Here is a 24557-nt window from a genome sequence, read left to right on the forward strand (position 1 = left end):
CATATGAGGAACATTTGATGGCTCCGGCCCTATACTTGCTGGAGTTTAGAAAAATGAAGGGGGTTCTCATTAAAACCTATTGAATATTGAAAGGCCTAGATAGAGTGGACATGGAGAAGATGATTCCTATGTTGGGAGAGTCTAGGACTAGAGGGCACAGACCTAGGATAGAAGGACATCCCTTCAGAAGAGGGATGAGGAGGAATTTCTTCAGCCAAAGGGTGGTGAATCTATGGAATTTATCCTCACAGCATCTATGGAGGCCAAGTCATTGGGTATATTCAGAGGGGAGATTGATAGGATCTTGATTAGTAATGGTGTCCAATATTAAGGGAGGAAGGTAGGACTATGGGGTTGAGAGGAATAATAAATCAGCCATGATAGAATAGCAGAGCAGACTTGATGCACTGAATGCCTAATTCAGCTTCTATGTCATATGGTCTTATGGTTCTTGTCTCATGTTCAAGCATGGATGTATCTCAACAAGGTTCAAAAAAGAAACTGGGAGGGTAAGTGTTTTACACAGAAAGTGCGAGATGCACATAACACCCTGTCATGTGGTGATGGTAGAGACAGATACATAAGGGACATTTAAGAAATGCTTGCTAGGTGCATGGATGATGGAAAATTGAAGGCCTTTGTGGGAGGAACGGGTAAGATGACTCTTAGAATAGGTTATAAGATTACACAACATCGTGGGCCAAAGGGACTCTACAGTGCTTTGCTGTTCTATTTACCGTGTTCTATGATGTATTTAACCTCCCCCGTAAGGACAGCCAAACACAACTAAGCAATTAGAGATATTAAATTGATGTCCCCTTCACTAACTGTCATGTTGAGGCAACTCAAAGTGAGTTTCACTAGGAGCGCTCACAATTAAATTAACCAAGAAAATCAGAGAATTGTATACTGTAGCAGAAATGCTGGTAGTCAGAAAACACAGATTTGTGAATAGCAAAAGAAGCTGAGGTAATATGATGGGAAAAAACATGTCATGAATTTTTAATAATCTAGCTAAAAAGTATGGAAGCAGATTCCATACAGATTTCAGAAAGTAATTGGGTAAATACTTCAAATGGAAACTCTGCAGATCTAAAAGGAAAGTGCAGGGGGTGAGAATAAATGGATTATTCCACAAAAGTTCCAACATAAATTTGGCAGGATAAAGGGCCCCCTTTTAAACTATATCATACCATAATTCTAGTGCAGAAATACTCAGGCCAACAGCAGTGCCCTTGCTCCTTAGATTAAGATGACCACAAACCCCAGATGAACCGTTTAGTTCACACCAAGTACAGACAATGAATGTGTAAATTGTCAAACTTCAGACAACCCCAACTTGTCATTTCCTTCCACTGCCTTTAAACCAATGAATGCCTTCACAGTTAAGGTATTGCTATTTTCTGTTAGCATGCCTTCTCTGCATATGCAAGATGATGCTTTCAGTAAAAATGTCAAAATATTTCCTCACTCCATGTTTCAAGACCTTGTGTCAGAATTTGGAATGATATGATTGGCAGATAGTTGCTAGAAATATAAATAATAGTGTTGATGTGTGCATCCAATCTGGTAGGATTCCTTCCACATTGGATCAGAATCAGGTTTAATATCACTGGCATATGTCGTGAAATTTGTTGTTTTTCAGCAGAAGTACATTGCAACACACAATAAGGACTACAAATTACAATAAGAAGTGTGTGTGTGTGTATATATAGCTGTGATAGCACTCAGCCAGCTGGTCTATATCACTCCTGTACGCCTCCTTATCACTACCTGAAATTCTGCCAATAACTGTTGTGTCATTAGCAAATTCATAGACAGAATTTGAGCTGTGCCTGGCCACAAAATCATGGGTTTAGAGAGAGTAAAGCAGTGGGCTAAGCATGCATCTCTGAGGTGCAGCAGTTGAATGTCTTGTGACGAGGAGAGGTTATTTCCATCCCACACAGACTGTGCCCACTCGGTGAGGAAGTCAAGGATCCAGTTGCAGAGGGAGGGTCAGAGGTACAGGTTCTGGATCTTGTTGATTAGAACGGAGGGTATGATTGTGTGGAAAAGTTGAGCTGTAGTCAATGAACAGCAGCCTTATATAAATACTACTGTTGCCCAAGTGATCGAAGGCCGAGTGGAGAGCCAGTAAGACTGCACTGCTGTAGGCCTATAGTGGTGATAGGCATTACTATACTTCATTAGGAGTTTGGAGAGATTTGGTATGTCAACAAATACACTCAAAACTTCTGTAGAGGAACCGTGGAGAGCATTCTGACAGGCTGCATCACTGTCTGGTATGGGAGGTGGGGGGCTACTGCATAGGACCGAAAGAAGCTGCAGAGGTTCGTAGATTTAGTCGGCTCCATCTTGGGTACTAGCCTACAAAGTACCCAGGACATCTTCAGGGAGCGGTGTCTCAGAAAGGCAGCGTCCATTATTAAGGAGCCCCAGCACCCAGGGCACGTCCTTTTCTCTTTGTTACCGTCGGGTAGGAGGTCTGGAAGCCTAAAGTCACACACTCAGCGATTCAGGAACAGCTTCTTCCCCTCTGCCATGTGATTCCTAAATGGACATTGAACCCTTGAATACTAACTCACTTTTTTAATATATATTAGTTTTATTTTTTGCACAATTTTTAATCTATTCAATATACATATACTGTAATTGATTTACTTATTTATTTTTTTCTTCTACATTATGTATCGCCTTGAGCTGCTGCTGCTAAGTTAACAAATTTCATGGCACATACCGTAATAATAAACCTGATTCGGATTCTGAAATTGCGGCGGGCCCAGGTCCTTACTTAGGCCAGAGTTGATTGTTTAGGCAGGGGTTGCTCTGGTAACTGTACAACTGGGACTCATGCTGCTTTGGCAATTAGAAGTGGAGTTACCCATCCACGACATCTACTTGTCTACTCTGCTGCCAATTCCCCACAGAGCATTTGTACAAGTCTAATTACAATATGAGTCTGATCAATTCAGATAGCATCATTCATTTCATCAACATTCCAGACATTTCTTCCTTAAAATATAATTGATCTGTGCGTGTCAGGACTACAAATTATGAAAGGATGAATTTTGCTGATGGGCAAAATTCTGTTTAGATCAGTCTTCCACGTTCCTGTAGCATGCATGGAAATGCATCACAATTTTGCTAAATTCTTAGCAATGATGGCAAGTAAAGATTGGAGACAAAATGCTCTGAACATCACCCATAAGTGAAAGCCTGTTGGAAATTAGCAGCATTGGTGGTAGGGTGCTTTCAGCCATATGTACGACTCTTTTTCAGTCCGATAGTTTTTATATTCTGTGTTTTTTCACCTGATCTTCTCATTTTATTTGTGTGTCAGAGGAGGAGTTTGGTGGTTGATGTGCCTAATCGGTTTTGTTCTTTTTTTGTTGCTTGGGATGAGGGATCTGGGGGGAGTGGTCAATGATCGTGTTGCCTTTCTTTTCTTTCTTGGTTTCATGGCTACCCGGAGAATTGAAGAAACTCAGAGTTGGATACATTGACAATAAATGAACCTCTGAAACGTTTGAACCTTTGAAAAGCAACAACACACTGTATATTCCAATAAGAAGCTGGCCCTCGTCAGGGTCTCTCACTGAGGATGACAGAATTTCAAAAAGTCTTAATTTAAAACTACATTTAGTTTTGCCTGAATGGGAAACCTCATTTTGCTGTCACAAAGCGAGGAAAACCTGGTGCTGGAAATCTAAAATCAAAAAAAAGAAAATGCTGGAAGTTTTCGACAGGTCAGTCAGCATGTATAGAGAGATTAAAACAGCGTAAGCGTATCAAGTTGATGTCCCTTTACACCCACGTGTCTTCACCTGTCGCCTTTCCCACCTTCCTCTTCCCACACCTTTTTGTTCTGGCATCTTCCCCTTTCCTCTCCAGTCCTGTGGTGGGGTCTTGGCCCAAAAAGTCAACTATTTATTCATTTCCATAGATGCAGCCTGACCTGCTCAGTTCCGCCAGAGTTTTGGGTGTGTTGACCCTTCACCTTTTCCTTTACTCAGCTCCTTCAAATCAAAGTTGAAGCTAAAGTTGTAGCTATAGATACCTCTTACTGTAGATGCAATCCAAGCCTTCCATTATTGACTATGTGAAATAGCCCTTATTTAGCAACCCTCCCCCATTGCCTCTTCTTGCTCTACATTGAAAGCTGGTAATGATGCCATTTCCTATTCTCATGCAAGCTCAAAATATTCACCACCAATGCTGCTAATTTCCAGCTGGCTTTCACCTCCGTCCCCGATTCTTTCCTTCCCTTTCTCAGCTTCTCTAGCTCTGTCGCAGAGAATAGGTTAGTGGTCAACATCCATTTCATGCCCACAGAATAAAGCAATCGACTACCTTGCTCCCTGTACAGTTCCATCCTGCCAGTCTCCCCAATTCCTTCATTTTAATTATGTCATTTCCACATTAGATTTTCTCAAATTCCCTCCTTTCCATTGTGCAGTGGCTCCCCTTATGCTGTCAAGGGCCTCAAACATATATCTTGTAGTTCCCACAATTCTGTCTTTGCGCCTCTTCTCCATGCGGAAAAATTTCTGTCCACTGTTCTCTTATCACAGACTCTTCAGGAAATGAAAAACACGCTCTTTAACCTCTTTCCTTCATATCATACACTGGTGCAAACATTCCCTTCGGATGAAACAACAATTCTTTTATATCTTTTCCAGTTTGGCCTACGAATATAGTAATAGTTTAGTAATAGCTGATCATGATGTCTGTCTTCTCTACTCAAAGAGAGTCAAGAGCAAAGCACCCACGTTCGGTCTGTAGTGACTTAGGGTTTCAGTTGCCTCTCATCTTTGGCTTTTTACATTGTTTCAACCATCCCAATAGCCACACAAGGAACTGCATACCATCTTCTAACAAGTCATATTACAAGTACTCAAAACGTAATTCAGTGGATAATTAATTATGTCTGTTAATTATGGAAACCCTGCCCTTCCAATTGAAAGGTCATGAAATTGTTACCTTTGCTTTTCTCTATCGACAGATGCTGCCTGACCTACTATTCTAACAATTCTGGTTGAACACATTGCCTGCATTATTAGTTTCTTTAATTTTATTTTTATTTTCCGCTCTATTTTCAAGTTGCCCCTCTCTTTGCATCTCCTCCAGACAGATGATCTGCGATTAATAAGTGTTGAACACTTCTTCTCAGCAGTCACTGCCTCTTCTTGTGCTATTCAGTCACTCTTTGTCTCCCACCTATCATAACCATTCTGGTTGTTCTTCCCATCCCTCCCCTTCTCCATAGCTTAAAACAGAATTGCTTCTAATTTTTTTCTCAATTCTGATGAAAGGTCATCAATCTGCATCATTGACTCTGTTTCTCTCAACAGCCTGACCTGCTGAGTATTCTAAGCATTTTCTGTTTCATCTTATTTTACAATTGTTTTTTTTCAGATGCTGCCCAAACAAAAGAAACAGAATCTATTTTTTATTTATTAATAATGCAATTTTGCATTATGTTGCACCTATACAAAATTAAACTCCCAGTGATACAACATACAACATTTTGCTTTCATTTTTGAAGAATTATTTTTTAAAATGACAGAACCCTCTGCTTTTTCAGAACCCTGACAATAAATACTTAGAACGTTAAAAATTACGGCTATTTTAATCAACAGTGTTTAATTACTGACTCCATAGAGTAGATACAATAGTGATTTTAATTAGCCAAAGGCTGCAAATTCCATATGATAATGAATGGGTTAAGTAGATAAACTGACCAATAGTTTTGACATAAGGCCTCCGTGTGATTAGTAATAAGCTGTAACTATTGGAAAAGCTTGCACACTGGGACATGAATGTAAGAAAACCTTATTGAAAATCCTACACAGAAAAACAATGTAGGATTAAAACATCAGGATACCAGTTCAGAAGAGCCACAAGGGAGCACAGGGAGGAATTAAAGTCAAGGCAAGGGCACAAAGCTTAAATTGGAGAAGTCGAGGGAGATCTCTGGGGTCAGAGATATGACTGACTAAGACTGAAAGAGGAGTTAATGGCCAAACAATTTCTTTCAGTCTTTACGCATGCACATACCTTTAGCTTGAAGCAACATCTTACCTGGGTTAATTGGGAATTGGTAGCTTTGAAACAGTCTAATGGAACAGATCCATAAATGAAACAAGAATTTTTAGAACGCCAAACCCAGGTTCTGTTAGAATTATTATTCATTGTGTACTTGCAAATGAAGTCCAGACTAAACTCAAAGATTTTCCTTTGAAATCCAATATTTGCCGGAATATGTCCTCCAAGACTACCAGATCAACTTCAAGAGAATAAACTTGCAATAAAGCCAATTAAGATATATGGATATAAACCGGAACTATAAATCTCTGAAAGCTGATTATCCTATTTTGTTCAAAGCAAGCAATCTGATTTCCTTTTTATTTGAGGGAAACAAACAAAACATGTCTAGGAAAATATGTTCATATGCACCCTGAATACATTTGCACAAAATGTATTCCACACTGTGTTATTCTGTTGATTGCCTTCAGTATGAACAGGACAGCTCCATTCAACTTGTACTGGCAGATTAGAGCACTCAGCTTCAATTATGGATTTGAATCTCAGTATAAACAAGATATTACAAGAGATGTGTATACTCTACACAAAGCACGGACTACTCTTGTGTCACCTTATTTAAGGATCATAGTAATGTAACGAAAAACATAGATCATGACAAAACACCTCAGAAAGGAATCATTATAAATCAATTCAAACCAACCACATTTATATTGGAGTAAAGCTAGTTTCAGCACAAATAAGCATGCTTGAAACTTACTCTGTGCAAAGAGCCATGACAGCTGATTGTACAATACATGTTCAGTTGCAATCCGATAAACTCTCAAATAATCTCCAGTGAGGAGAGGTAGGTTTGCCTTGCATTAACTTGTGGCAGTAGAATTAGCATCAACCTATTTTCCATGCCCTGAGAAACAGATGTTGGCTGCATTTTGCTGTGCACTTCAATACCCATTGTCAAGGGAAAGGAAAAAAAAAATTGGTTTGAGACAATTAACATTTTGCCATCTAAGCTTATTCTGCTGGTGCCCAGGGTTTTTAATATGCACAAGAGTTGCTGGTGCTGTACTTAGGACCCTAATGGATACTTGTGAAATAATGAACTATGCATATAAACAAAAGTAATTCAGTGTCCGATTAAGTAAATGTGTAGCCTGACCTGGTACTGACACTGTAATTCTTTGGTGCATATTTTAAATTTGAGCTGCAAGAATTGATTTCTCGATACCCTTGTCACAGAAACTAGTATTTCACAGTAAACCCTAACAATTGCATTCTAGGAAATAAGAAAAGCATATAAAATGGAGAAAATTATAATTGAAAGAATGAAAAACAACTAGTACAAGATTATCAGCAAATTCAGGAGAACTCTAGAGGTAATGGTGGGCCATAATTCAAAAATGCTTTTTTAATTATAAAGTCCTTTGCTCTAGCATATGAAAAAGTGTAAGTATCAAAAAGATATTTTTAAATTTAAATTAGCCCGCAATATATATTGTAATAATTGTATTTTATGCTCCTGAAACAAAATAATGATTTTTAAAATTTACATCATTAAAATAGACATAATATTGTAGCTGTTTATCTTTGTTGTGTTTTCTGGAAATCAATACCAATTTTATTTCTGTGCTTTATACTTTCACATAATGTACACATATCTCACCTAGCAATTGGCAGAAGCCAAGTAAATGAAGCTTTGATAATACATATCACTGGGATTATTATATTCCTCCCTGAATGATTAATTACAAATAAATTGGTCTTCTTACATTTGATAAATTTATGATTACAGACCCAAAATAACTTAAGTATCCTGAGCAAGTTAATATCTTATGTTTGTCTCTTTTTTAACATGCTGAACAAACTATATAGTTCTAGTTTCAGCAATAACCAGGAAATGGTTGATTAAGTGACTATTAAGCAACTGTATAGAGAACTAGGCAATGCTCTTTAATTCTTTCTTTTAGTTGAAAACTCCTCAGATCTCAAGGGAAGGAAAAGGCTCTACACGAACCTGAATGCTGAAGTCTAAGAGAAAACCTGTGACCTAAGGAACAGATGGTAAGTGGAAAGGACACAGCAGATCCAGCAGCTCACTAACAACCACAACAGAGCCAGATTCCTTAGTGCTCTTGAGACCTTCTATGGTCCAAATACCCAAGGATTCATCCCACTGAGAGATTAGAACAGAGTATAGAGCTTATTAAGAATAGAAAGGCTGTTGGTGCCCTCTGGAAGGATTCTTGGAAAAATTCCTCAACTGAAATTCTATCTTTGATGAAGGTGTCCTTGATAAGCTCATAGTGAAAATGCAGTCCAGTCTCAACGGGACCTGAAAACAAGAAGTTTTGTAAAGCCATGGGGCAATTGAATCTCAGCTAAGTCTTTAGAGCAGACAGTTTCCCTGCATTAGTTCTAAAATTTAGTAGAGAGGAACTTCAGACACACCTTCAATGCCCATGTCATGGAAGAGAAGGATATCTCAGAGGCCTCATGGATGCCATACTCGAGAAAGGAGATAGATTCAGCTTGTGTTAAACACAGAGAGGTCTCCCTGATGTCTGCCATGTGAAAGGTCATTGTGAGGGCCATTCTTAATGGCCTCCTTCAATTGACAGAAGAATTGCTGCCTGAATATTGTGCTCATTCTATACTTCCAGAACCATAATGACCATGACCTTCTCTGCAGGCAAGTCCAAGAGAAATATAGGAAGCCCCACCAACGTGACCCTTTTTAACCTTATATCAACTATTCGTTCCATCACTCAAATGTAATAATAAAAGCATTTTTCTCAACCTTGGATGGCCTCAAAAAAATAGACTGTATGTTATATCTGCTGCATAATGATATTCAAGCCATGATTTTAACCAAATGCCTGACAACGTTCCCGGTTTAACTGCAGACTGGTGAACTAGATCTCAAAGCCGCAACATCATCCCAATGCTCTTCTTGGTCTTTCTCACCACATACAGTAGTTCATGTCCAACAAGCTTCCTGTTGAGGAGCAGCTAAGCATCAGGGCAATGGGGGAGCTGTTCAGATCATATTGCTTCACTCCATAAACAAAGCTAGCCCAAACCTTAGTCATGAAACTGCAATACACAGACAACTTCTCACAGGCTAGGAAATGACATCCCTAGCCAATATTGCCAGCAATGAAGCACTCATCACATTCAGCCAGCTTTGAATGGCAGGGAATTTTATTTACAGTGTGGATCAATGACCTTTCTTTTCTCTTTGTTTGCATGTTCACAGTTACCAAGGCAAATAAGCATATAGAATGAAAATGTTGCTACAGATTTTAAAACTAGTGTTGATTGTGTCTTAGCAAATAAAAGATGAAAATTATGCAATAACTAAGCACGAAAAGCTGAAACCCTCACTGGTTCCCAAGTAAATAACCCCAGCTACCACAGAAAATTTCCTTTCTATGTTCACTTCAGCGGCATATGCATTGAAATAAGAATGACACAGAGAAGATAAGCAAAGTCCCTAATCAAGGCTGATATGTAAATTAATGAAGTGTCCTATATTTTTATTCAAGGTGAAACAAGAGTTGTAAATGTCAAAGCAGTACTCTCTCTTCCTCTCTCTAGGGCAGGAAAGATTTCTATTATCAGATTAAGGTGATAATGTAGCATCCACGTGGCACATACCCTGCTGTTGTGCATGCCAGCTCATCCAAGCCATCTTCCATTTCATCTGGATATCCAAAATAGATGCATGTATAGGTCTTCTTTGAAATTAGGGGAAAGCATTCTCATTGTAGCCTCAATCCTAATGGCAACCTTCAAGTGTGTTTGCATCGAGATATTGTGGTGGCCAAGGTACACAAATACTAAATATTGCCAAGGGTCTACCAGTCCCAAGAGTTGTGAAAAATGAAGCAGGCCTCATTTTCATGGAATTTTCTATCCTATTGGAACATACTACTCCATCTTTCCCTCAAAAAAATGTTTCTGCAGAACAAACACTATTGATCACCTCAATCACATAGGAGCCAACATGGAATGTCCTGGAGATCCTGTGGAAAAAAGAAACAGTGAATCCTGTGGATGGTTTCCTGAGCAGAGTGTTAAAATTATATGGAAGAAAGCATTATCACCAAAACTCTCAAACAAACTTTAAGACTTTGCTTGGTGAGTGGTGAGAGGTGCTCATATCATCAGATATCTCACACCTAATATACATTATCCACAAGAAGACTTTGGTGTTGATGAGATGGTCATCCATCTTCTTGTGAATTGCGTGGTTGCCAGGATTATCTGGAAAGACATGTAGTAGTCTTTGCTGAGTTTCATCCCATGCAGCTGTGTAACACAGAACTCTCTACTCTACGGGCTGCTCCCAACCTGGAGAAAGACACAAGTATGCCCAAAATTTGCTGGTCTTCCAGTGCAAGCATATGGCCATATGTGATTGCTTCCAGCTGGCACATTCAAAGTTACAGGAGTACATGCTGAGGGACAGACTGAAACTTGAAGATGGAATCTTCAGGGATGAAATATTAGCTATACTGATTATTTGTAAGTGAAATTATTAAATTGCTTAGTACAATATATAAAAATAATGATAATATCCCAATTGTAGTACCATATATACCATGAATCAAGTACATTTTTGGTTTAAAAAGATCTAGCATTCTTTGTTAATCATCAGAGCCTATTTCTGAAAATGAAGTCATGCAGTAGAAAGGAATTGTCATTCTTAAAATAATTTTGAGTTTTTTTATTGAAATTATATAGCTAGATAATCATACATAATTCTCTTAGTGTGAACTTATAGAGAAATATTTATCTTTAAAGTTTTGTAAGAGGTAAAAAAAATTCCGTTAATATTTATTTTAATTTGAGAAAAACTACACAGTCAGCTTTAGGTTTGGAATAAAGGAAATCATTTTCCACTCCACCCACCCCCATCAGTTCTTTATTTTGATCTTCTAGCATTGAGTATGTTCCTTTCTGGTATCTATTGTTAAAGTGCAGAGCACATCCTTATTCTCACCCAAAATTCAAGCATACGTCCTTACCAAATACTAAATACAGTGGGTTCAGGTTAAATGGGACACATTGGGACCCAATTAAGCAGTAGCCTCACTTAGCTGAAGTTTCATGGAAATAGTTAAAAAGGCATCAAAAAGACAAACTACTATTTAACTGAGTAACAAATTATGTCTTTAAATGAAAAACAGAACAAATTAGAGCACTATCAATACTATGACAGTACTACAAAACTGTGTACTAGTTCCTAATAGTTATCGACAGAGGAATTAATCCAGTGTATGCTGCTGTGTTCTTTTGATTGACTGTAAATGAACAAATCCAGCACAGACACCTAATATAGAAAATGGACTACCCATAACAATCTTCTCGATGATTACATCCTCTAAATCTTCATTTACATTGTAACATTCAGGATGATTGTCTATACCTTCAAATTCTTTGCAGATTCTAACTTGTCAAAGCAGTGAAATCATTATATTTTCATTCCTGGCCTTTCTGGCATCTCCAAGTCGGAATGCTTGAAAACACAATGAGCAGTTCTGAATTGATTACTGCCTATTTTTCACTAAGTATCAGTGACAAAAAATGTCACTGCTTTTTGAACACAAACACATGCAACCAACACTATTTAAAAATTATGAAGATAGCACAGCAGTGACTCTACTTTCTTAGAGGTTTGTTAAGATTCTACATGTCATCAAAAACTCTTAATAAATTTCTATAGATGCGTGTGGAGAGTGTATTGACAGGTTGCATCATGGCCGGGAAACATCAGTGCCCTTGAACAGAAAAGCTTACAAAATGTAGTGGATGTGGCCCCGGCAATCACAGGTAAAGCCCACCACCACCACTGAACATATAAACATGGAATGCTATTGCAGGAGAGCAGCATAAGACCATAAAATATAAGAATAGAATTAGGCCTTTCGGCTCATTGACTCTGCTTTGCCATTCCACCATGGGTGATTTATTTTCCCTTTATTTTCCCCCTCGATCCCATTTTCTGGCCATCTCCCCATAACTTCTGACACTCTGACAAATTAGGAACCTATCAACCTCTTTTTTAAATATACTCAATGATTTGGCCTCCACAGCCATCTGTGACAATGCTTTTCACAGATTCACCACTCTCTGACTAAAGATTAACCCTCATCCTTCTAAAACTCCAATAAGTACTGGCCCAGAGTCATCAAAAGCTCGACATATGTTAACCTTTTCATTCCTGGAACCATTCTTGTGAACCTCCTCTGGATCATCTCCAAAGACAGCACATCCTTTTTTAGATAATGGACCAAAAACTGCTCACAATACTCCAAGCACCATCTGACCAATGCTTTATAAAGCCTCATCATGGCATTCTTGCTCTTATATTCTAGTCCTCTCAAAATGAATGCTAAAATTGCATTTGCTTTCTTTACCACCGACTCAAACTGCAAGTTAACCTTCAGAAAATCCTTCACTAAATCTCACAATTTACTGGTGATACAACCATTGTTGGTAGAATCTCATACAGGAGTGAGATATGCCAATTAGTGAAGTGGTGCTGCAGCAACAACCTGGCACTCAATGCCAGTAAGACGAAAGAGCTGATTGTGACTTCAGGAAGGGTAAGATGAAGGAATACAAACTAATCCTCATAAAGGGATCAGAAGTGGAGAGAGTGAGCAGTTCAAGTTCCTGGGTGTCAAGACCTCTGAGGACCTAACCTGGTCCCAACATATCGATGTAGTTATAAAGAAGGCAAGACAGCGGCTATACTTTATTAGGAGTTTGAAAAGATTTGACATGTCAACAAATATACTCAAAAACTTCCATAGTTGTACCATGGAGAACATTCTGACAGGCTGCATCACTGTCTGGTATGGGGATACTGCACAGGACTGAAAGAAGTTGCAGAAGGTTGTAAATATAGTCAGCTCCATCTTGCATACTAGCCTACAAAGTACCCAGGACATCTTCAGGGAGCAGTATGTCAGAAAGGCATCTTCCATTATTAAGGACCTCCAGCACCCAGGACATGCCCTTTTCTCACTGTTACCGTCAGGTAGGAGGTACAGAAGCCTGAAGTCACACACTCAGCATTTCAGGAAAAGCTTCTTCCTCTCTGCCATCCGATTCCTAAATGGACATTGAATCTTCGGACACTACCTCACTCTTTTTTTTAAATATACAGTATTTCTGTTTTTACATGTTTTAATCTATTTAATATACATATATCATAATTGATTTACTTATTCATTATTATTTTTTAATTTTATTTATTATTTTCTTTTCTCTGCTAGATTATGTATTGCATTGAACTGCTGTTGCTAAGTTATCAAATTTCACGTCACATGCTGGTGATAATAAACCTGATTCTGATTCTGAAGTTGCTTCGCACCTCTGATTTTGAATTTTCTCTTCGTTTAGGAAATAATCTATGCCTTTATTCTTTCTATCAAAGTGCATGACCATACACTATATTCGCTACATTATATTCCACCTGTCACTTCTTTGGCCCGTTCTCTTAGTCTCTCTAAGTCCTTTTGCAGATACCCTGCTTCCACAACCCTACATGCTCCTCCATCATCAGGGACCCCCACTACCCAGGCCATTCTCCCTTTTCGTAGCTGCCATTAGGAAGAAGGCACAGGAGCCACAGGACCTAAACCATCAGGTTCAGGAACAATTACTACCTTTCAACCATCAGACTCTTCAACCAGTGGGGATAACTTTAGTCAGCTTCACTCGTCCCATCACTGAACTGTTCTCACAACCTATAGACTCAGTTTCAAGGATTCTGCATCTCATGTTTTCACTATTTATTACTATTATATATTCTTTTCTCAGCTCAAGCTGGTTAACTTAAGGTACCGACATAGCAAAACACATTCATTTCTCAATTGCTAGGAACTTTCGGACTGTTCTTGTGGTGTTTAGTATTTTGTCTTTATGGAGGTTTACATAAATATTGTTTAATGCTGTTGTGTAATGACTTTGGGTTGATACCAGCTGCAGATATTACTACTGAGACAATGTATACCATGTTCATGTTCCATAGCCTTTCAATTTCCTGTTTAATTCAGCACAATTCTGGTGTCTTTTACTTATTGATTTCTGCATGTTATGTGTGTTTGGTATGGCTATATCTATTAAGTTGTTCTTGCTTGTTTATCCTGTGTTATAATATCCAGACAGTTATTATAGATTGTCTTATCTCCAGAACATAAAAACTAATTGAAAGGAAAATAAGGGAGCCAAGAGATGCAAATCTTAGTCTGTTTTTTAACGATTCTGCTCCGCTATATACAACTTTTCTTCAGTGGCCACTTCAGTACTGGGCTTCTCCTCCTCTTCCAGGAAATATTGCCCTGTCATTCAAAGCAAAGTGGCCTGCGGAGGAATCAACTCCTTCATTTTTTTTTCATTCTTTTATTCTGTTCGTCATGCACATCTGCAAACCACACAGTACAGCTTGGTTTATGATTGTCCAGTCTTTCATCATCTTCATCTCAGTGCCATGAATCACCATTGTCATCACTGTCTTTATCTTTTGAATCATCACCATTTTCATCCTGATCCTGTTCCATGCCATCATTGTAATCATCATCCCCACTGTCTTCCTCCTCATCGTCCTCCTGCATTTCCAGAAAAGCAGTTTCAGGATCATAGACATTATCGTCATCCTTTCCCTTCAGAGGTAAACCTGGAGGAGGCCCCATCCTTTGGGCATAAAATGTTAACACCTGTGGTGGTGGAGCACCTGGTCAAGGACTGGGTGGCTTCAAACCGGATGGCAGCCATGGAACCCCATACAAAGGAAGGTGCATGAGTGTAACAGGTTGGAGGCTGGTTCATGAGCTAATATTTTTTTCAATATGGATGGTGGCTGAGCTCCCAGAAGGAGTATATCCTGAATCATAATGTTTGAGGCATATCTGATAGCAGAATACACTCTACCTCTGCATGCTGGGTAATCGTCACAGAACTGACAAAGTTGGGATCATTTCTGTTCATATTCTGTCTCAAGTTTCTGCAGATCCTTATAAAAATCAATATTTTCATTCTCATACAGATGCAGGATGCTCTCAAATGTGCCTCGGAGTTTCTTCCACTTACCTTTCAATACTGTCTCATTAACCTGGGGTTGCTGAACAGGTTCGAGTTCTGTTTCATCCAGTTTCTCCATGTCTTTAGTTATTTGTTTGGGGTCTTTCGTCTTGAGCACAGGTGCTCACACCATCATTCACTGCTTCTTGTTCTTCTTCAATTCTCATTTCCTGGCCTCTTTTCAGGTCTGGTCGGTGGGGTTCATAAACTTCCCACTCTTGGTGGAATTGATTGACCTCTGACCCAGCTTTGTGACACTCTTCTTCCCCTCCTCCGCTACCAAAATAAAAGTGAACATAACTCATGAACAACCTGCAAATTCAAGCGCAGCACCGTTCTGCTAACTTAATTATTATTATTATCATTTATTTTTTCTCAGCTCAAGCTGGTAAAACCTGAAGTACGGGCATAGACAAGCACACTCATTTCTCAATTGCTAGGAACTTGCAGACTATTCTAGTGGTGTTTAGTATTGTGGCTTTCTGAAGGTTTACATAGATATTGCTGTGTAGCCCTAACTGTTTATTATTTTTATTATTTCTTTTTTCTCCTTCTCTTTGTATTTGCGCAGTTTGTTGTCTTTTGCACTTTGGTTGTTTGTCCGTTCTGTTAGATGTGGTCTTTCATTAATTCTATTGTGTTTCTTGTACTAATGTTGAATGCTTGCAAGAAAACGAATCTCAGGTTTGTATATGGTGTCATATAAATAATAATAAAGGCATCCGTTAGTCTTGCGAGACCACGGATCTGCGCCTGGAAAGCCTTCACACTCCAGGGTGCAGGCCTGGGCAAGATTGCATGGAGGACAGGCAGTTGCCCATGCTGCAAGTCTCCCCTCTCCACGCCACTGATGTTGTCCAAGGGGAGGGCATTAGGACCCTTACAACTTGGCACCAGTGTCATCGCAGAGCAATGTGTGGTTAAGTGCCTTGCTCAAAGACACAACACATTGCCTCGGCTGGGGCTCGAACTCACGACCTTCAAATTGGTAGTCGAATGCCTTAACCACTTAGCCTCGTGCCCACATGTATGTACATATATGTACTTTGATAAAAAAATTTACGAGGGGTGATCTATAAGTTCATAGCCTAAGGTAGAAGGAGTCAATTTTAGAAAACCTAGCACATTTATTTTTCAACATAGTCCCCTCCTACATGTATACACTTAGTCCAGCGGTCATGGAGCATACGGATCCCTTCTTTGTAGAAGTGGTCCACAGCAGGGGTGATTGATAACTTTGTGGTCTAAGGTAGAAGGAAATGGGTTATACAGCTGTCGTTACCTGCACATGCAGTTCAACTTTTGAATGAAAATACAGAAAGTTTGAAGTTAATAACTCACCTCCTTCTACCTTAGGCCCCGAACTTGCTGTGGACAACTTCTGGAGATCCAAGCCGCTGACTTCTACAAAGAAGGGATCCGTATGCTCCACGACTGCTGGACTAGGTGTAAATGTAGGAAAAATAAATGTGCTAGGTTTGCTAAAATTGACTCCTTCTACCTTAGGCCACAAACTTATCAATCACCCCTCGTACTTTGAACTGTGTACTTTTGAACTGTTCACTATATTCACGGTGTAGTGCCTAACAGCAAATGCATGTGACTGACGAGAGTTAGAAACTGTTCAGCAACAGTCTCCTGTCCCAATTAAGTGGCACTGTGTCCCAAATAAATGAAGAGAATCCTGACTCGTTTCTCGGTTAGTTTTGTTCTTTAAGAGTTGGCCCAAATGATGGGCTGACCCAATTAACCGGAGTCAAGTGCACTGAAAAAAGCAAATATGGAGAAACAAACTAATCAAAAAGATCTTAATCTCGGACTTATCTATGTTGCAGGAAACACAAAGAACCACATTTTGCTGAATGTTGCCTATATTACATTGACATTATTATTCATGTTAGCAGCCAGATGGATAAAATACTCCATTATGTTGTGAGCTATCTCATAGATAATTATTGCTTAACTGTCATTGTTTTTTTAAAATTAGAGGTACCATATATGATTAAAGTTGCATGATTTTTATTTCTACTGGGACATTGATTTTTCAGTAACACGCTATCACCAATGTAATATCCACTGTTATTCGGTTGCCCCATCAACTGAGCCTTTTTACACTAAGTGACATTCTTGGTGGAGCTTTGTAAATTGTTGATTTCAGTCATTTGGCAGTTATCCAGACTGTTCCTTCCCACAAGGCTGGCTATGAAAGGCTTTCTTCCACAGCACATCTCTCTAGCCTTTGAATTAATTCTTTGTTCTAATTGGTGTATTTTAATGTTTACCCCAAAGTCAAACCATGTGTAGTTTCTGATGTTGATTCTGAAATTCTTTGCATTTAAAAGCTGGTACTCAGCTTTTGAGAAATGGTCACGACCGAACCAAAGTAGTTTGCCATTTAACCTTCCAGATCAATGTAATCAATAGTTAATATTTCTCACTTTGCCTTGACTGGATGTCCCTTGTCAGCTTCCATATCTGCAAGATTAGATTCCAATAATGCCACAGACCAGGAATGCTTTGTTAAAAAAAACTTTGCTTGCCCTAATATTCTTATAATGTTTCTAATTTTCCTTCTCAGATGCTGCATGTGGTAAGAAAGAATCAGATAAATGGCTAATCGCCAAAAAGGAAACCATGCCTAATCATACTAATTAAATATATAATTGGAATCAGTTTGATTTAAAATAAAATGTCATGTCAAGCAACTCTGTGATTATAGACAAAAAGGAAATTTTAATTTTCACAATTATTTTGTGCATTCCAGTAGAGATTAGTCTTAAATCAACATCTCACACTTTTCGTGAACATTAATTTCAAAATGTAATTGAACTGACAGGCCAATAGAACAACATAATGTTATTTTTTCTCTTAAACACAATCATAATTGCAGCGAACATTTAGTTGTTTGGTTCACTGGAAAATATAATTCCTCTCGCAGTATTAAGCACAGCACCGCTGAGCTCAGAGTGGCCTTAGCTCGACGTATTGGCTTATTGCTTTTCATGTGCAGCCCCCTTGCTCATGGCAATTCAATTTTTTGACTACAGAGCCTTTCTTCTGTTCTCTCCCTGTCCCATTCATTATTGGGAACTTCACTATGTTTAAATAACATGGTTACTCAAACTCGTTTGATGTTTAGAATGCGGCACTTCTTGAATTACAGCCAAACAATGTGTGTGCAAATGCTTCATGCATCAAAAGACACAAAACAACCCATTTCCTGGAATACTTACTTTGCCACCCACCACCACACACACACACACAAACACAGAGTCTCTCACACACAAGTGGATAGACACACCGAAACAGACTCGCACACACATACACTCAATAATACATTCACAAACAAACATACGCACACACACACTGAGAAACAGACTAGCATAGATACATGCTCACAGACACACACACACACACACAAAATGGGTTGATCACAGATGCCTAAATATTTCCGAATCAGTAGTAAGACACTGGTTAGAACCCTCCATTAGAGTAGTGAGAGAGTCAATTTAAGTGTATTTGAAGTATTAAAATACACAAGCAGGTGTCCTCATGACAAGCATGGATGTGAGTAGGACTGGAAACAACCAATAGAAAATGTGAGCTGTCATTTTCACATGACAAAGCTACCAAAATCCCTCTGGATTAGTGCCACGTCCTGATGAACAAACAATCTGTCTGCTGAGGGCTTTCAGCCTATAAAAACGGCCCAAGGAGTTTAGCATTGTGAGGCTGCCACAAATTATGAATCAGGTCAAGTTGTATAGCCATATTACCAATAAATTTTTGAATTGTTTAAATTTTCAAATTCAATTATGATGGAAAGAAAAACCCGGCGTCACTAGTAATGTCAGACATGCAAATTAAATCCCTAAGGATGCAGAGACAGAACACAGGCCTGCCACTGCCAAAGTACTGAATCGCAGATACAAATAGCCTTAATGGAAAATGCTGCGACAACATCTCCACCACAGACAAAAGCCGTCAAGAGGAGAAAAATTGAAGAAAACATAGAAGCTGAAAGCCGACAATAGTTTGCTCTATTACGCTATTAATCTGGAGCACAAAGAGAGTGAACACGTGTCTGTTCCTTGATACTCTTTTAAATTTCAGACATTTATAAGCATTACTTTTCATCAAATATTGTTAATGTGCCATATCTCTTGAATCACAATGTCCTTTCTCTTGGCGATAGATGAGAGGAAAATGTGATGGGGAGAATGCCGGAATTAAACAAGGTGCAAATCTGTCCTATTCTAAAATTCTTGTTTTGGAGTTAGTGCACTTTTACGTTCATGTTTTGTAATAGACAGTGGAAAAGTGATGGTCATCACATTTATTTAATTAATTCTGAGTGTTGGTCCTTGCCATTTTAGTTTCAAGGTCTGTTTCAATCTGAAGGATTTAAGACATGAATTGGCTTGTGCATCTATCAGGAATCTCACTCTAAGGGTAATGACAGATTTCTCTTGACTCCTGTTCCCTAGCCACACTAGCTATCTCCTTGCCAGTTTTATTATCTTGAAAATAAAAGCTTTTCAAGCCTTTAATTAGTGCCTACAGAGTGTTATCTTGTGTGGTGTAAAATTAGCTTTGTTTCTGGCTGTTTGGAGGGCAATTAGGAACCTTTTATTAGCAGCAAAGGCTAAAACACCCTTATTGTAGTCACAGGACATAATCTTTCACGCTTGACAGCTCAAGATTTCACAACTGCTTGCTGTGAAAACATCGACCAGAAGGAACCAAGCCTGAAACATCTAGATAAATACCTGACTCAGGGAGTTTCCATTCTTTTTCAATCAAATTATCATGTTGTCTACACCAAGACAGCAGAAATACATTATGGGAGGGGACGAGGTAAATGAGAAATTAACCTATATGATTCATGACCAGAAATTTGCTCTAGGCTGAAAAGAAAAATATTTTTGATTAATTTATTATTTTTGCATTTTGAAATCTGAGAGGAAATGTGTGTGTGTGTGTGTGTGTGTGTGTGTGTGTGTGTGTGTGTGTGTGTGTGTTATAAAATAGTATATGTATTTATTTAGTTGCAAGACTCATCATAGTATCATTACCGTTTTCATTTATTATGTTTGACAATTCCCTTGTGAAAGAATAGCATTTGAGGAAATTCTTGGGAATGGTGCCAAGTCAGTCAAACAAGCAAAGCTTCCACTTTTGTCAGACCTAACTCATTAAAATGTTATCATTATTCTGCATCTACTTCATAATTCATTGCTTGCTCATTACTCTTATTGTGGGTGAAGAAATTTATGGAATCCTGTTTTGCCAGAACTAGGATGAACTGAAAGTCAAGATGATGAAAATCACGAAGGCTTATTACTGCGCTGGATGGGGGATGGGCCGGGCTGAAACAGCTGTGTTGGAGTAAGGGCAGCTACGTTCACGGTACTGACAGGAGAATCAGTGGTGATATGTGACTGCAGGCATTATGACATTAAGGACTTTATTTCATGACAAGGGAAAACGTTATTTCTCCCTTTTCATCTGTCAAGAAGAGAAGCCTTGGAGGTAATGGGTGCAAAGCAGAGACAGAGAGTCAGAGTCCTTTGAAAAGTAGACAGGGAGCAGGCCAATCAAGGCTATGTTACCTCATTTGTGAATGTATCAAGTAGAACTACAGAACACAACAGTGCAGAATTACACCGATTTGTGCCACAATTATTGTACAGCTGATAGTTTCATTACAAAAGGATGCTTCAAAATGATTCATTTTATCAAGATGATGAATTGTATTTAATTGTTTACCACCTCATCATATTCTGAAATAAATTATTAACCAATATGGTTGTAAATAAAAGCAGTCTATTTTATGCTCTTGACGGTATTGCGATTGTACTTTTTAATCTCCAACAAAGAAAGATAGAAGTGTTTACCTGGTGGATGAATGCAAGTGCAGCAGACGTAGATCCTGGTTTTGTATTTCCAAAACAGAGAATACCCAGAACAATTCCATTCCATTTCAGCCTTTGTCAGCATTTAGATAATTACAACAGTGGATACTTTGGAGCCTAAGACAGGGAGTTGGCTGTTAAAACTATCGTCATTCAATTAGCCTGTACGTTAACTGTCCTTTCACCTACCTTTGTTTCATGTTCAGTGATCTCATTCTTCCTTATGACCTGAGCCTTTGAAGTTCAGATTCATAAGCCAAAATTCGGATTTCTGAAGAAGGGAGTTATCTCTAATGAGTTCTGCTAAATTTATAGGAAATAACGATAAGTACGTGGATGGGTGTGGTCATAGTGGGCTATGGTCCAGGTGCAAGTTGATGGGACTAGGCAGAATAATAGTTTTGGCACAGATGAGCTGAAGGGCCTGGTTCTGTGCTGTTATGATTCTATGACTCTAAATGAAAGTCAATTGCTGTTTCTTAAATATCAATATTCTACTAACAGTGTTAATTATTCTTTGAAAATGTTCACTAGCTTTAAGTGATTTTTACGCATGCACACTCAAATTTCTCAGCTACTTCAGACATGGGTATCTGCAGCGAAACATTCTTTCTCTTTTTTTCTTAGGCAAAGAACTCACTTAACCTCATCATCATTCATCTACCTGTCACTGATGTATTTGTCGATAACAGTATTGGTAAAAGTGACCACCATTTTTTCACTACAGAGACGAGGGAGGCAAAGAACTTTCTCCACATTGGCAACATCTTCAATCATACTGTGTGGCATTAACTCTGTGCTAAGTGAGTCAATTCAGAATAGCTCCAGCAATTTGATATTAAAACCAGCATTCTAAGACGTGCTGCGGCAGTAAAATTGTAACCCTTAAACCTGATGCCGAATGAATCCTAGACTCTGCCATTACTATCATGCCAAAAAGATCAATCCTGATTCAATGAAGAATGTAGAAAGAACAGGCCAGGAGAAGGAGAAGAATAGACTGAAAATCAGTTGCCAACCTAATGAAGCTACAATAATGTAGATCAGCATGCAGAGGAGTGAAGGTTGAACAAGACATTGTCAACTCAAACAAAGGCAGCAGAGTGTAGAATAACTTCAAACCTACAGATAGTAGAACAAGAAAAAGTGCCTCAGAATTTGTTGGAATAATCATGTTTAGAAATAGTAATAATGATCTCAATTACAGTATTTTCCAGTTATCTATGTCTAACCTTGTTTATGCATTTCATTAAATAGAATTTTACATAATTAATGAAAATCAGCTTTGAAACTTAATTCACGTGCTTTATTTTAAATTATTTCTCCCTCTCTTCATCAAATTCCCACTAACCAGATTCTCAGTTTCCCATTCTGTTGTCAAAATGTTCAGTTAATATTGCATTCTTGCCTTAGGAAAACAGTCTTCTGCTTTTATAATAAAAACAAAGATGGTCAAAAATACCCAACAGGTCAGGGAGGACAGAAGCAGAATTGACATTTCACATCAATCAGCAAGTCATCATCTGTATGGCTTATTTGAGTCTTGCACAGCAAATAGAGAAAAGTGGAAAAGAAAGGACTAGGCAAAGCAGTGGAAGGGTCAGAGGGTGCAATGTTACTTACCTAAAGAAGAATTTGTACAGGGTTTATAAATATGGAAATGCCATATAAGATTTTATGAATATGATAATATTTCAAATATAGAAATCTTTGTATTTGGACTAGAATGTAATTAGGAATAACATTTTGTGCTGTGTATCTGCTCTTCGCAATATACTAGATATGGAAAATAAGTTTTAGATTTTATAAACACATAATTTGAAGATAGTGTTGCTATAAACAGGCCATTTCTGCCAAGAATCTATTAGAATATGCTATGGATGAGAGGAATAGGGGCAAAATATAAGTCATTCCAAGGTGATAATTTGTAAACAAAAATCTTTTATTGAACTACATCATGTCAAGATTGAATTGATTTTTCATGCATTTTTATCATGTTAACTTTAAAGTGTTTCTAAATCTTGTCCAGCAACAAATAAATGAAATTTGAGGCTCTATGACTTTCATAATCTTACCGATAAATATTGGTGGTATTTGGAACCATGAATTTGCAAATTGATTTGACTCACATTTTGAGCATATCTTTGTTCAACCATCTTGTGCTGCAGCTTAGAGTTGCTGGTTTCAACTCTATTTGTATTAACAGTAATTGCTTTGTATGTGATCTTGAAAATGATATTTTTTTCAAAATGCTGTTGCATCAAAGTAAAATAAATAACACTGAACTGGATGAAGTTGTTCTACTTTGCCTCTTCATAGTGCTGGAAGAGAAATACTGTGTGCTTTATTGAGATATCACACATCCTTTTCCCAGCAGTTTTCTCCTATTTCCTTCCTTCTTCAGGAGATGAGGATAATTCCTGGGGCATATTTACAAAAACACCGTCCACTGCTCCTACTTATCAGCTAATTGATTTTTACTAATATGCGAGTCTCATAGGTAGTAAAAACAGACGCGTTTCCATTCTCATCTGATTGCTCACAGATAATCTTGCACACACCTACAGAAAACTAAAAATAAGAGCAAGAGCTGATATTTCCCTTCACAACCGCAAAGGAGTTGAAACCAATTATAGAGCTTTGTTTTCAGAATGGGAAATAAATTCTGACCTCGCCTGTGATAGCCATACCTCATAAATAAAGAAACTCTTGGCTGAGATCAACTAACTCAGTAGATAACTCTTAATTCCTAGAAGCTTCCTGGTTTTTAATGGCTTGATACCACATCTGTTAGGATAATCTACTTACCAGTTCAGTAACACTTTCTGACAAAAATGTTAAATTGTTTTTTATATGTCTGCACAGATGCTTCATTATTGAAGTCTTGTTCATGTATCAATACTCTCTATGTTCAAATTACAGATGGAAAAATTACCCTTAAGCAGTCATTTCATAGTCAAGGTCACAATCTTTGACTGTAGCTGTGTATCATGCAGGCCAAATAACAGCTAAAGAATGTTGTGGGATTGTACAGCTAATCTGACACTTCAACCACTTGTGACTGGAAATGTAGTGAGTATTCTGATATAAAAAACAATCTATTACTACTTTCTTCAGGGAAACATTGTTCCAGAATTATCTTCCAGCTGTCTATGAACTGTTTTTTGCTCTAAACCGATTGTCTTTTTTTACCTGTCTATTCTATAATATATATTAAGATAGAATGACAAAAATGAAAATCTGCTTATTATAGATGGTTACAGCCTGGAATATACCGCATGCAAGAAAATTATCATATTTAGTAACTTTTATTGAGAAAAAAAGAAGAAAAAGCATTAGTAATGATATGAGAAGCTAAAATGATTTAAAAGGAATAACTTAGAAAATGTTAAATGTTAAACTACATAAGTAAACAAATCTTCAAGATTCAATGGCTTCTCAAGGATATTAAAGAAATACTTGAGGAAATTGCAGATGCATTGTTAAAATGTCTTGAGTTCTTTA

The 24557-nt window shown here is 38.1% G+C and overlaps 1 non-coding gene and 1 pseudogene across 1 annotated transcript; one reads left to right on the top strand and one right to left on the bottom strand.

Moving 5' to 3' along the window:
- The first annotated feature begins 9476 nt into the window (after nucleotides 1-9476).
- Nucleotides 9477-9583, top strand: LOC134357646 (U6 spliceosomal RNA). Its single transcript, XR_010020686.1, has one exon. It is a non-coding gene; the product is annotated as a U6 spliceosomal RNA (small nuclear RNA).
- Nucleotides 9584-14236: 4653 nt separating this feature from the next.
- Nucleotides 14237-16573, bottom strand: LOC134357545 (WW domain-binding protein 11-like; annotated as a pseudogene).
- Between the last annotated feature and the right edge of the window lie 7984 nt (nucleotides 16574-24557).

The sequence above is a fragment of the Mobula hypostoma genome, chromosome 16, assembly GCF_963921235.1.
Source record: "Mobula hypostoma chromosome 16, sMobHyp1.1, whole genome shotgun sequence".
NCBI lineage: Eukaryota > Metazoa > Chordata > Chondrichthyes > Myliobatiformes > Myliobatidae > Mobula > Mobula hypostoma.